Source organism: Zosterops lateralis (genome assembly GCF_965231275.1).
Source record: "Zosterops lateralis genome assembly, chromosome: 7".
Classification (NCBI taxonomy): Eukaryota; Metazoa; Chordata; class Aves; order Passeriformes; family Zosteropidae; genus Zosterops; species Zosterops lateralis.
Window position 1 is genome coordinate 29889682 of NC_139767.1, and position 15852 is coordinate 29905533.

The window sequence follows — 15852 nt, forward strand, 5'->3', positions numbered from 1 at the left end:
TTATTCATTTTCCCTTCCACTGAAATATTTTGCAGTCCTCCATTTATTTGCAATTTTTTGTTCTAAAACAGAAATCCCCTTGAGATCTGGCATCTTGTTTGCAAGAGCGTCTGCAGGGAAAACAAGGCTGATGGCAGCTGCAAGAACAAAAAGGCTAAAATGAAATGGGATATGACATCTTCAGTTGTTGTATGGATGTCTGCAAGCAGATTTAACGAGAGGCACTCATTTTTACTTTAGAACCTCGCAAATGGTTTTTCATCATGCAGTGTTTGCTCTTGTATCCCTGTTGGTTTGGCCCCTGTTTGTCCCTATGGTGCCTTCTGCCCCTTGGTTCATGCCTCTGCCCCATTCCAGGCTGGTGTTTCTGCCCTGCTGGTGATCCAAGCTGATGAACTGTGATTCTGAGCAATATCCAGATAGGTATCCCCTCAGTCACAGGCATAAATTACACAGAGGGCAGCCCTTTCTTGTCTCAGGGTTCCGTGGGGGAAGGGGAGCGATGATTATGATCTTTTAATTAACACTGCATCTAACATAGCATGAAACAAAGGTGTTTGTTCTGGGGTTGACAAAACAGAATCAAACCTGAGTTAATGGAATTTTAGACTTGGAGTTTGAGAGGAAGGGACATCCAGTGGGGTTATACTGTCCAAAGTCCTTGCACAGGGGATTATAGCAAAAAGGAAAGGGTTTAGACACCCGTAACAAATGCTGCTGAGTTCTACTGCTCATCTGGCAGCTCAGGAGCAAGACCCTGCCTTGCCACCTGCAATTTGAAAGTCCTTTGCCAGAAGAATCATCTTCGAAAAAATAGACCCACAACCCCTTGCACCTTTTCAATATCTTATGCTTCTTATATTATACTCTTACCTGCATTAATGTCCAAATTTTCAACAAACTATGGAATAGGTACTAATCCTGAGGTTTTTATGCTCTGTTTTGAGGCATTGTTAGTGTGAATTGACAAATCTGGTAATGATGGGCATGGTCCAGCCAGGTTATTCAAAGTCATTGAAACTGTTCCTGTAATATTGAGCAAAATGCAGATTCTGGGGACATTCCTCACATGAGTGAGGATGTTCATATGTATAATTGCTTTGGATATAATGCCTATGCTTTTTTTTTCTTCCTTTCCAGCCTTATCTCAACACAGCCCTAATTCCACCAGGACTTCTCTTGGGGCTTCCTATCATGTCAGGTGCTGTGTTCACAGACAGGTTTCACAAGTGCAAAAAATCTATGCAGGATTTGGGACTTTCATCACTACCTGGGCAAAGCCCAGGTTCAAGAAAAAAAAAAAAAAAAAAAAAAAAAAAAAAAAAGTAAGTTCAAAAAAAAAGAAAATGCCTTTGAATGGGGTTAGAAAATAAAAGTTGAAGTGTTCTGCAGTCCCGTGGTTCAGACTGTCTCTTCCCTGTGTGCACAGGACCTCACACACCTTTGGGGTGGCAGAAAAACCCTACAAGAGCCAAAAGTAATAACATGAGATTTCAGAATAAACTGCAAAGGCAGAACAAACCATAAGGCCTGTGAGCTATTACACTGGGTGTGATCCTCCTCTAACTTACAACTGGTGTAAATCAATTTACAATTGATACAGGACTGATATAGACCTGATGTGGCATAGATTAAGCCCCTATTGAAATCAGTGGCGTCAGGCAGGTATAAAACTTGAGTTAAAGGAGTAGAGAACTAATCTGATTATCTCAGAGTTATGAAAACATCATTTATTTTCAGAATTGACATACTTTGTGGTTTCTGCTGCTCGACTCTCCAAACATTTCCTTACACTGAAAGCGCGCATGAAAACTTTAAAGATTTATTGCACAGCCCTCAGTTTGGGTAGGTAATTAATTGTGATGACTATTTATTTTGGAGCTGCTTTTGTGTATTTTTGGAGAAAGAAGGAAGTTTGCTGCCAGGCAAGAAGGAATCTTTGTTTTGCTTCTTGTAATTTGTGGCTATGTCAGTGGCTGACGCATGAAGTTATAGGAATAGTTGCAATTGCTTTTTCTCTTTGTGAAAATGAACCGAGCATTTCCTAGTCCTCAGGGTTTTTTTGTTATTTTTTTTTCCACCTCCCAAGACTTTGGCATCTGTTGCTGTCAGATAATTTGTGGCACGGCCCACTTGACCCTTGGTTCATAGGTCGTCAGAATCTATATGAAGGGGGTTATTCTCTGCTATTGTTGAGCAAGGGATTTACATCCTAACTCGTATTAATGCTTGTAAATCTCTCATGCATCATTGACAAGAGGAGGCCTAAATTACAATCATATTTGCTTATGAATACTACCAGAGCACTGACACAATCCAAACAGGCATGGAAATGGAATATTTGAGGAAGATGAAGTTTCAAGTGAAGTCTAACAGGAGTCTGAGCCTGCAAAACTTGCAGGAGGGCAACTAGTTAGATGCTTAGAAATACATTATTAATTGTTTTAAAAGAAGCAAAATGTTTAGGAGTGGTATTGCAACCTTCTAGCAGCCAAGTCACACTGTGGAGACACAGCTGCCTGAGCAGTGTGGGTGAGCAGAGGGAGCTGCACCAAGGACTGGGCTTGCTGGAACCAGGCAGAGAGCTCTGAGAGGAACTCATCATCACAGGCAGTCCAGCTGCTCTTGATCCAGCTTAAGAAAAAGGGTGATGTGAAATCAAATACCCTCATAAACACTACAAACAGGCATGTTGCAGTCCACTCTCGAAGATCTATTTTTTATTATAACCATCTCCATCTTGGTGTCAGGCATTTGAAGTAAACCAGATATTTATTTAGAAAATCATACGAGAAACTCCTCTCTTTTTGACTAACAGTTTTAAGAGTGTCACTGGCAATCGATATCCCTTTGAGGAGAAATCCTTGAGTAAGATGTGCATTTTCTCAAACAAGAACAAATCCTGTGATGAATTCTGTGTGCCCTGTCTTTATTCAGTTATCATTAAATCCAAACTCATCTTGAATCCTTAGAGTCTGTATTGAGGAAGGAGTTCAAAATTTGGATAACAAATTGATTGTGGGTGATTTAATCACCTTAAATGCAGAAGAGTTCTTGGTAACCATAGAAAAAAACCTATCTCAACACATAGCACTCCAGAATTCAATCTGTAGTCTAAACAGTTTTGCTAATTCTTCATATGATAGTATATACTTGTCTTCCAGTTCTCAAAAGTGAAAATCAAAGACAGTGCAGTCAGTTAATCTGCAATTTAAAGCAGTGTATTCTTGCATATTCAATGATAAAATTAAGAAATCTAATGACTGAACAAATCAGAAGAGAACTCCCAATTTTATCTCTGATTTTACCTTGTCGGGACTTTTAACTGCTTTTTTCACCCTTTAGGAGCAGACCTACACTTAGTCTACACTTCCCTAGGCACAATATAAAGGACATTTTCCTCAGGTTGCTGAACTGAGGGACTGAGGGGCTGAAGGACAAGTCCCCACTCATTCAAGGGGTCCCTCTGCCTCACAGGAGCTGGGGTTGCTGCATCAGTCCATTCTCTCTCATTGCATTCATTGCCACAAAGGTCACAAGTTCAAAAATGGAACAAATTTGAAAAAGTTTTTTCCTCCTAGAAACAATAGTCTGTCATTTAAAAAAAAAACCCTTTCACAACAGTTTTCTCATGCGCCTAAAATATATTTTTTTCATTATGATTGAAGAAGCTGAAATATTATATCAAATATAATTATTTACAAATATGAGTTATTTATGAACAACTTTTTTTCCTTTCTTGGATATTCAAGAATATTTGCTGAGAATTTTTTTTGACAGCTTGGTGTCCTTTAACTTAGGATCTATTTGTTTCAGTTCAGATGTTCATAATCTGGATGTTTCAAAGAAAAAAAAAGATGCATCTTTCCATGTAAAGAGCAAAGACTGTTCCCACACTAGTTATTTCATCTAATTCTGAATGAATGACGAACATATGATAAATTTTGTGTTACCTATAGGGTGAGAGATGTATGTGCCTATACATAATATATCCTATATAATGGATATATTATTAAGCCAGTATAATCACAAGGAACAAAAAGGAGATATTAAAGAAACACTTATAAATTAAGTGCTGTCAAAGATGTGTATGTGGGTTTAAGGCTGTCCATTTTATGGATATTATGTCTCATCATTTAAACTCCAGGTTAAATATCAGAACAAATCACTCTTTTGCAGGAAATAATAGAAAAACAAAGAAATGTAACTTAAGCACAATTCAATTAGATGCAAGGGAATTGAGCACCTCAATTCTTAATGAAATTAATGATCTTTTATAATCACAAATGGCCAGACCTTAATTTTACTTGCTATTTAAAAGATGACACCTAGAGTAAAGTCGTGTCCCATAAACCATTAAGTGTCTCTGGGATTCAGGAAAGACTGGCCCTTCCTGGATTAGTAAGAGATTGTCTTGACACACCTTTAATACTTCCAATACCAAGACAGCTCAATTATGACTGCAAGATTTTGATTAAAAGGTAAGTGGAGCATCCCAAAGCCAAATGAGATCAAGCAAAGGGCACTCATTAGCTTCAGTGGAATATGGCGTCTGCCTAAAAGTCTCATCAAAAGCCATTGTCACAGGCAGCTACTTTGAATTTTTACAGACTTGGTTATAGATAAGTCCAAAATAACAGAGAAGTGATTTTGAAATTATGTTAATCTTAGTTAAATATTAAAAAAGTTTTTCCTTATGTCTAAGCAAAACCTACATCTCCCTGCAAACCCTTTACCTTCTGTAGAATATCTTACTTTACTTCTTTCCCCAGATATCTTTTATCAGTTTTATGCTTATTATCTCATTCATTTAAGGACTTACCAGAAAGAATTTAAAATAATACATTTTAATAATCTATTTGAATTTTCTTCAAAACAGAAATCTTTCCACCAACAACCGAGTTATGATTGACTTCTAAAAAAATTGCTCTCACAATAAATAAAGATAACCTTCCACTATATGGGAAATATCTGAGAAATAAGAGTCTGAGAAAGTTAATAAGTTGGGAAAGTCACCTCAAATTTTAGTTACTGAATTTGGGAGAAGAGAGATTCTTGTGCAATATAGGATTGCACAAAAGGAAGAGGTCAAGTATCCTGGGATTTTGGTTTCACCCAAATAAGTACAGACTGACTCGTGGCATTGACTTCCAAGCTTGTACAAAGAGATGTAAAATGAAAAAGTGAATGAAGCAATATTAGAAATGTCAGTGTATCAAATCCTGAACAATAGCAGTATTTTGGCAAAACTTCTACCTTATTTTGCAAACCCTGTAAGCTTTCTGAGCTGAGCAATAATGACTATTTCTTCATATCCCCTCATTATGACTTTCCTACAAATAGTTCTTGACAGTAGAGTCATTATCCCAAACTTCTAGAATACCAAAAATTATATATATATTGAGAGACTTTTGTTCTTTCCGTGTGACCCTCACATTATAACCAGATGGTAAATTACTGCATTTTTCCTCCTAAAGGGCTGGGAAGATGTAGCCCATACTGACTTAATCTGAGCTTGATGAAGTGGTTTGTGTTTGAGATAACAAGATTAGATTATCACAGTTTATTAGTTTAAAGTCTTTCTGACAGAGCCTTGTGTTACCTGGTATTAAACCATGAATCATCTCTGCGTGCAATCCACGGGCCAGGTTCTCCCCTGGCATAAAATGACACAACTCCACTGATGTCCTCAGAGCTGCCCTTGCCAACCCCAGCTGAGGATCTGGCCCTTATCACACAATATGTTGTTGAAACGTCAGTCTTTAGAGAGTTCCCCAGCTCGATCTACCTCACCAGTCCTGGTTAGTCATGCCCTAGGGGCAGCTGTGGTAATCTCCATTCAATCTGTACTTCTGGAATGGAATTGTTTGGAAATAGTTCTTTCAGCTGCACACCTTGCTTTTGGGAGCTTTGCCAAGAGGCTTCTTTGCTCTGTTTTGAAATAAAGGCTCACATCTCTACTGAGATTTTGGCTCTATTCCCTGTTGCAGAATTTTCAGTAAGTTATTAGGTGCATCATTACCCCATTTCATTTCCTGGCTGTTCTCACTACCACCCTCATACTTTTACACTGAAGCCACCAAGATCTTTTTCTCAGCCCTATCCCTGAGTACCTGATCCAAATCCCACTGAACTCCATTCAAAGTTTCCCAGCAAACTTTCTCAGATTCCTAAGAGAAAGTAAAGAAAAATATCTAAAGTTTTTGATCATGAAATTTCTTATGCCACAGGTTGAGAAGGTGGAGTGGAGCACAGAAAGGCAACAGGGAGATGAAATTTTCATTATTGCAATGCCTTCTACAGGTTTTCCTCTGCCTCTGTATCTGCAGGGAGAAAATCTCTTAGAAAGCACCAAGTTATTGACTTTTTTGTTTCCATTTGGACCATACTGTTTCTTGCTGAAAATGAGCAACTGACTTCACTGAAAACTTTCTACAGATTCCTCAGGTTCATGATTTTCAAGGAGAGAGAAGATTCTGAAGATGTGAAATAACTATTCAGGGGTCTCTAAGTTTACTATGGGTCTCTGCAGTTCTTCCATAACACCAGTGGGGTACCATGCTGATTTGGATATCTGCATTCTCTGTGTTCAGTCTCATAGGGTGCCTTGTGAGGATCAAGAGCAGGAGAAAAGTTGAGCATGCAGACAGGTTTCCCTGAATCATGCACATGGTTCATCCTTTGAATTCAAGCAGTTGGCAAAAAAGGGAGAGATTCTTCTAGAGAAAAGGAAAAACGAATGCTTTGGGAGCACTTTCCATCTAAGTTTGCATACTTTTGAAGGCTGATAAAGTCTAATCTTCCTAAACATACAAAAAAAATCAAACAGTAGATCTCTCCTTCACCCACACTTACAGCCCATCTCTTGAACTCTGGTAAATAATCTCACTTTCTCTTTCTGGACTTCTGCCCCATGTCTGTATGTCCTCTGCTTCCCTCTCCTCACTCTACCAAATATTCCTCAATGGCCCGACACTTGCCTGTGCTGTTTGGGTGATGACATATTTCTTGGCTTTGATTTGGAGACTGCAACAGTTTCATAAATGACTGTAAGTGTTTCTTTTCAGCTCTCTGGAATGAAGGGCAGCTGTTACACCTCGGGCCTCAATAACATTTTGTCAAGCCAACACCAACTTCTTCATCACCTCATTGAGCCAGCACTGGTTCTGAACGCTCTGTTGGCTTGTCCTCTGGACTCTAACATCCTTTTGAGTTTGCTGTTTTCCTCTTCTCCCATTGCTCTGGCACTTCCTTCATCTCAAACAGACTCAAAAATACTCATGAACAATGCCACTGAAATCCCCTTCAGTGCTTGCCTTTCCTTCAGGTCTTAAAACCTGACTGTATTTGGAATAGAGATTGCTGTTGTTTCAGCTGTTTGGTTCCATGCTACTACTTGTATTGATCATTTCAAGTAGTGGACAGTTTTAACTCCCAGAAACCCGATTTATTTTTTCCCCCAGTTTCTTTGCTCATACAGATTATCAGCTTGGGTACCTGCTGGGTTCTGAGCAACAGAATCTGCCCCATGTGACACCCAGTGCTTTCTCTGAAGTTATTCTCTTCACTGCTAATGGTCTTCTCAATAGAGAACCTCCCAAAACAAAAGTAGGCAAAAAAAAGCACCCATCAGAAATCGTGTATGTTTGGTCCTGAAGCAGAAGATCAGGAACAAAAGTTGGTTGAGTTTTTTGCCTCTGACTTGGCAGGGAGCTATTAGAGGGCATATCAGAGAAGGCAGAGGTGAATGGGAAAAGGATTCCTAGAGCAGCAGAAGAATTCCTACTCTACAAACTCTTTTTAGAGGAACAGCATTAGTTCTTCAAAGAAATGAATGGCTCTGCTGCCAAGTGTTTCAGAATGTTAATTAACCAGGTTTTGCCAAGTGTTTGGAAACAGAACCATGGAATAGTTTGTGTTGGAGAGACCTTTAAAGGTCACTCAGTCCAAGCCCCCTGCTATGAGCAGAGACATCTGTAATTCCAACAGGTTGTTCAGACTCCTGTCCAGCTTCACCTTTAACGTTTCCAGGGATGAGGCTTCTGCCACTAGCTCTGAGAGACTCAGCTCTGGTAAATCACTTGGGAATCCTCTCCCTGACCGCAGCTCCTACCTAGAGCAGATTTCAACAGAGATTTCAAAAGATTTCTTCAGAAAAGTATCAGAAACAGTTTCAGTTCAGTGCTGGGAAATGAGACACTCGGCACTAACAGATTTAATATTCATCTTGTCACATACTAGGTTGCCCTACTGATCTTTGAGCTACTCACACAAAAAGCATCCTATCGAGTTTCTGCTGAAATATTTTGAATGCTCAGCAGCATGACCATACAGAGGAATATACAGAACAGGAAATTATTTTTTCCCCAAAGTTTTTGATGCACTGCTTACAGATAAAATGGTAAAATGTAGTAAATATGTGCTTATGAGCACATTAGATTGTATACTTGCAAAAATATTCATCTCAGAAACTTTTTATTTGAATTTTCTGAATATAAAAACATAAATGAAATGTTGCTCTCTATGTGTACTCAACTTTGCTTGAAAGGCTCTTAAAGCTTCAGACTATTAAAACAATAATACTTTGGTTGTCTTGAAAGCCTTCCAGGCTTCATGAGGGCTTTTTTCAGGCTCTTCGTAGACCTTAATTAAACCTGTGAGAAACTCTGTGTTCCTGGTACTCTTTACACCTATTTTATGCTACTTCACATGCTGCATCTGAGGTCAGACAGCAAATCAGTAACAAAACCAGTGCCAGAATTGGGATTCAGAATTCCTGAGACCTGCCTGAGCTATTGGACATTGTCTTCCACCAGACCATACTATCAGTTATAGAAAATAACTTTTGGTTTCTCAGAGAACCCTCTGAGTACAGCTGGCATTAACACTTATCAAAAAAGGCTGTGTGAATGAGACTAAAGGAAAAAAACCCAAACTTGTAAATGTGCTATTGACAGGCAATTTCATTAAATCTGGTTTCACTTTATTTGGGTTATATATTCCATTTCATAAAAACCTTATCATAAAGATCTAAATCTGTGAAGAAAGACATTAAGCAATTCTTTATTATCTCTGCTGGTCCATTAAAATAAATCACATCTATCCCTTCCCCTATTATTCCAGGGAGTGCAAGGGCTGATGTATTTTGGCATAATTGCTTTGGCATCTCAGGTTTATTCTGTCACTGCAGTTGTGCAAGTGCAATATTAAAGGAGTAATCATCTACTTTCTGTATGGCCCATCACCACGGCATATAAGCAATATACAGTCTGCTGATTTTGTAATATATAAATATTTCAAAAATGTTATTGGCAATTTTATTGATAAAGACACATGTCAGATTGCACCCAGTTTATTCATACACTGTAAGGTGTTCTCTGGCTTCCTAATTTATTAACAATGGTCATTTGTTACACTGACAACTTAGAAAAACAGATTACTTAGAAGTTATGATGGGGTAATTCTGCTTCTTGGAGCCTCTGTAATGAATCACCATTTTCCCTCCCTCCCTTGACCTAATTTCAAAATCATATACCTGTGTAAAATATTGTGATGAGAATTGTGTCTAATTATCTTCTAAATTTTTCTTTTAATTGCTAGAAGGATGCCCATTCTTGAATAAGGGAGGTATTCATGATGTAATAGTGTTAGAGAGTCCTTGAAATCTAGATTAATTATTAGTTGTGTGGACTTCTGAGAGTTTTTGATGTATTCATTTGCATTCACAAAGATAGCTTTTTAATTAAAGAGAGTTTTTGAACTTATACAAATGAGCCTTTTGCAAATGTCCCTAGAAACGTGAAAAGTGTTAAAAGTGAGAAGAATTGAAGTTTTACTGCAGCATTACCTCCTGCTGCAAACACTGAATGACCAAAAGCATTTGAAACTCCAGACCTCATGTCAGCAGATCTCCAAGACCAAGTAGAATTATAAAAGCCTGTGCTGGTTTCAAACAACACAGAAATGGTTCTGTACAAAAGAGCAATGTCAGAATATCTGATTTCCATTTCAGCTTCCACCACAGCATATGTTTCTACCTTTACCTGCATGCTTATTTTTTCCTCTTTAGAAATTAGATCCTCTTTCCCAAGGACTCCAGTGTTAAATGTTTCCTCATTGTAACTCTTATGATCCCTTGTTGCCACCTCAGACTTCTGGTTTTTCTTTCTTTTTCTTTGTTCGAGATCAAGAGAATAAACCGAAAGCTCTCAGTCTCCAGGTCTGTTTCACAGATTTATAAATGGTACCATATTTCCTGTATTACAGCCATTGTTAATGCAGCCTAACATCTAATTTACAATTTTGACTGCTGCTACATATTGAATTTGAGCAGATGTCTTTACTGAGCTGTCCATTGTGATGCCTAAATCATTTTCCTCAGAAGTTCACAGCAAATTCTGATCCCAGAGGAGTGAACACATAGTTAATTTGTACATTCTAAAGTAAATTATTTTGTAAAGAAGTGGAATCTCATCTGACAGAATACTGCCTGATTTCCTCATTTTTGTGACATCTACCCAGAGCCACTCACACACCTCTGCCAGGGCTGGCCGCCTAATTTAAGTTTTCAGCATGAGCATAACACCAGCCCCTTACCACAATTGTGGTTCTATTCCACAACTGTGCCATGGTGAGACCAGGAACTTTAATCCTCCTCCGTGGTCTTGTCTCCTCTACAGCTCCCACTCACACACAAAACTGTAATTCAGACTTTCAGGTGTCTTTAGTTTGGTCTTGTGATGACTTTGGAAAGTCTGTATCACAGACATCCACTGATCTTCCCATGTCTCTTCTTGTTCAAGTCTTTGTAAAGGGGAATAAAACACATTTATTTGCATCTATTTCCTGCTATGCTTTTGTTGAAGATAAAGTAGTTCAGGGTGCCCACTATTATCTTCATAACTTTTTTTGTGTGTTTAACCTGCCCATTATACTATATCTAGTATATAGTATATATACTGTAGTATATATATATAGTATATATACAGTATATACTACTATGTAGTATAATGGCCAGCACTAGCTACCTGGCCAAATATACTACATCTACTTAGAGCACACATCTATTTCATGTTTCATTTCCAGGAGAATTAATGTTTGATCTAAATTTCCCTAAATCAACATAAATACTTGACTAGATCAGGGCTATTTTTTTATTTTTACTGTTGATCATGCCCTCTGTTTTCAGGTCTTTTGTCTCTGGTGCTGTCTAAACTTCGTGAGATGTGCAAGGTACAGGGTAATGTAGGTATTAATCTTTCCATTTGTTGGAAAATATCATTAAATGCCATTCTGGTTCCCATTCCTCTTCTATGTTTATTCATGTTTTCATTTTCGAAAGTGCTCCTTTTCTATTCTGAGGCACTCAAATAATTAATTTCAGCCTCTGGTTACTTGTTTTTCCAATTTCTTGCAGTTCTCAGACATGGAACCATATATTCCCACTTTCCAGAAACTTTTCCTTCTTTGCTTCACTTGGGGAAAAGTTTAATTTTCAAATTATATTTTCTGTTGCTTGAATAGACAGTTGCAACTTGGATTTTGACTGTTTCTTCCCTGGTAGCTTTCCTGCTCTGTAATTGTGTCTGGTGGTGAATTGTGAACACTATCCGTGGTTCTGTCAGCATTTCTTTAAACACATTCCGCGCTGATTTCCTTCCCTGAATTTTTTCCTGTTAGTATATTTATACATAGATAAACAAGGGTTTTTTCTTCCCTTCCACATGCATCCATATCTAGGTGTAAATTGCTTAAAAGCCAAATTGTGCTGATCCACACCATGACCACAGTGGTATTTAAGGTCTCATACCGTGTAGCAGCTCATGTCCTGCAGCAGAGGGGTTGTTCTGAGCAAAGCACCTCCTGTCACTCAGTTATTCCCTTCCCTGGCCATCTTCTAAGGCAATGCTCAACCAGCTAAGCCAGGATACACAAAAGCATTTGTTCCTCACCAAATTTTTTGTTGTCCTCCTTCCAGTGTTTTGCAGTGACCTGCAGAATTGGAATTGTTTCCATTGCAGTTTCTGCTGCTCTTGGTCTTGCTGTGAAATGGGAATTTTACCTGTGAGGTTTCTGCATCAAGGTCTGCATGAAGACCTTGAGACCCCCTGAAGTTCTCCTTGAAAAACAAGAGGAAGAGAAACATACATCTGAATGAATATTTAATAGCTGGAGAGTCAGGCCCCAGGAGATGAGACCTGGAGGTTCAAATTGTGATTGTGTCTGCTTTTGAGGGGACCTCGAACCTGAACTTCTGACAGCTGGGTGAGAGATGCAGTCCACAGACTTGTGGAGTCTGTCTTAAAGACACTTCTCTTTTTTGGAATAAAAGTAAAGATTATTTTTACAAAAGTGAAAGAGTTAATGATCACTAGTGACATCACTAATTTGTCTTTCTCACTTTTTTTGAAAGCTTTATTCAAATTGATAATTTTCTGTGAAAGATTTTGCTTTCTCCAAGACGGACTCAAGCGGGAATACTTGAGAGTCTAAAAATTCCCCCACACATGCAATTCCACTGAGCCATCTTCTTTTAACCTTCACAGGTGCATATCTGCACTTAGCTTCAGAAAACATTTTGCTTTCCTGTTGGGTTGCAGACATTTACCCATCCCTGATTTGAAATATAGATTTTGCTCAAATACTTAGACCCACTGTTGGTGCTGAACCAAATTCCTCGATCTAGCACTTTTATTGTGGATAGAATTCATCTAGTTTTAACATTTCCTCAAATCTTTGGTTTAAATAAATCTTCCCAAAATATTCTTGGTCTTCCTTGAAGGCAGTCTGTTTTCATGTTGCTTAAAATGTAAACCATCCGTGCAATGTAAATGCAAACCTCCAGGCAATTGATTTTCTAATTTGTTTTCTCCCGCATTGGAAACACAAGAACATGTACTTCATTTACATCTATTATTACTATATTATAGATATTGTTATTATTATTAACATTATTATTATTATTTACTCTGGGGGTGCTATGTACCCTCAGGCAGATACATTGTAAATTGAAACCAGATGTCCAACGAGTTGATGGCACAGAGATTTCCAAGAAGGACTGAAATCTTTTCCTAAAATTCACAATGCTGCAGACAAACTAACGTGAGTCTGTGTGACAAACAGGGAACTGATCACGGCAAGCCTGAAATAATGTCACATCACCTTGTGTTTACACAAAACTCTCACTTTTCACAGCTTTAAGTTTGCTCTTCAAACACGAAGTGAAAAAATAACAAAACAATTAGGGAAGGTAAGAGGCTACAGTAAGATTAGCAAATAGGGAAGGTACATTCGGAAGCCATTAACAACCCAACGCTACTAACTAAAGCTGGCTTTAAGATAGTCCCTCCTGGGAGGACACTTCAAAGATCCTCGAATAAAAAAGGCAATTTATTGGCTAAGTGATCTTCTTAGAGGCCCCAAATTTCCTACCCAGCCCATTTGTTTTCCATTCCCCTTAAATTTTAAAGTCACCTTTGCAATCGCTCAAGATCTTTAAGGAATTTTTTTTTTTAAGAAATTACACTAATTGGCCTATTTTTACTCCCCTCTCTTCGCCCTTAAAGACTACGAAGCTTGGTGCCTAAAAATAAGTCGTAGCGAGGCGAAGTCTGCGCTCTCCAGATGGTTTTCAGCAAGAGAGATCCCCCTCCAGCCCGGGCTCTGCGCGCTCCCTGCGCTCCCCTGCGCTGGCAAATTTAACCATTGCAGCAGCTCCGGAATGAATGTAGGGCACCAACCTGCCCTGCTGCGCCTATTTCCGACCCACACTGGGGCTGCCTTCTCCCCTCGGCCCCTCTGGCTTCCAGAGTGTCGGAAATGTTGCAGCAGAGTGAGGAGGAACCGAGCCCATCTCCTCTCGCTGCAAGCCGGGGGCTGGTGGGACAGCGTTCAAGACCTAAAGGCTGGAGTTTGTTTTGTGTTTCCATTAGAAACAAAGTCACCGAAAGTGCTGGATCTGGAAAGACAGACCTATAACCTATAAGGAAGAGCTGTGCGATCCCAACAAGCTTTTCTCGCGTGTCTCTTCAAATGATATTTTCTGCAGCACTTTCAAAAAATATCGCCACCAGGACTTTGCCATTGAAAGAACGTGGCAAAATATATCATGGGACTGTCCCCATGGCCCCGTGCTTGGACATTGAGAGATCCAAAGCAGCCAATGTGCTGGGTTACTGCAGTGAATCCTGCAGTGCTCTGCTTCCCTGCAAGAGTCACAGCCTCTGCTGTGTTGATTTTCTGCCTTCCCTATGTGGCCTTGGACATGTAGGAGACAAAAAGGCGCGATCCCCAAAACCTCCAGCTAGCAAGGAGGTGAGAAGCTATACTCAGTAAAAGAACTATGTATGTGCTTAATATTAAGTCTGTGAATCTCGCTAAATTTGCATGTGTTAAATGGTGACATTTTTATAGGACCATAGAGCACACTTAGAAGCTGAAAGCTCTCAGCATAAACACAGACTCCTGTTATTCATGGGACTCATTGGCCCATATTTGTGAGAACAGAAAATGAAGAAAAGTGTTAATTGAACTGTTTGAAATTGTTGTTTAACACTACAAGCTGCCAGGACATACAAACAGTCTGGACTTGAATCATGTTCCCAGTTCAAAGTACATACAAATATCTGAGAGATGCAAATGCGAATGAGGATATTAGGGCAATATTTTACTTTTGAAATTTTGGGTAGAGGATGACATTGGCAGGGAATAAAGAGTTCACCACCTGCCTTTCACCTATATCACACTGTTTTTACTCTCATCAGTTTTCAGAGCAGAGAGGAATGGGTTATTAAAATATCCAGCCAGTATTTTCAATAGGCACCTGTCGAAAATGGGATTTACACATAAGACACTCATAGAGAGATGGCAGATAGAAGACGCCACAAAGTGTTGAATCTTTTGTGGATCAAGCCCAATTTATTTCCGAGCCATCAAAATATATTTTCTGATTTTTCCATGCAATGTCTGTAATCTCTTATTTGTACATCCATCGACTGCTGGAGCCCTCTGTGGCTGCTGATTCCTGCAGCTCAGGGGCCACAGGGCCTGACACAGCCCCACACAGGTTGGGAGTGCCCCAGAGCCAGAAAATTCAATCCTATTTGGTATCTTTTAGCCTAAGTTCCACAGCATATCTCCTCTTGCAAGTGACTGAGGAGGAAGGGAACAAAGCAGGATCAGAACCAATGTGGTGTCTCCTAATACCTGTCTACGAAGGAGAATTTAAATGACATTTCAAATGAAGAAGAAAAAAAATCCCCCTTGTCTAGTTTGTGCTGAATACTTTTCCCCATGCTCTTCCTCATGTTTAATTTTTAGTCATTTGCACTCTGATAGAGATCAAAGACTTCTGTCAAAATACAGTTTGCACTGAAGTAGGTATTTTGCAAACATACAGGGAGATATTTTTCTCCCCTGGTGTATCAAAATTTAAAACTAGTCTGAAATGACTTGTGAAAGGAGTGATTCCTACAGACTTCTGCCTCTTGATTGTTTGCATTTTAAAGAGAATTATAGTAAAATAGTCTATTTTCATTTTATGTGTCTATAAAACGCACCTTATAACCCTTGACTTGCAGAGACAATTAGCAGCAACAAACAAACATAGGAATGATAATTCATAAACTGTTACAGAAATAATCAGTGAGCAGGTTCAAAAGACCAGAGCTGACATTGCATGACAAGGTGCTATTTTCCTGCTAGAAGGCATTTTATGTCAGAGAGACATTCAGTAGCCTTTTATAATTTTATCTGAATGAAATGAGAAAATAAGTTAAAGACTTTTTTAGGAAACCAGGTGGAAACTCCAAAACAAATACATGTAAAAATGAAGGGATTGCTTAAAGCACTCAG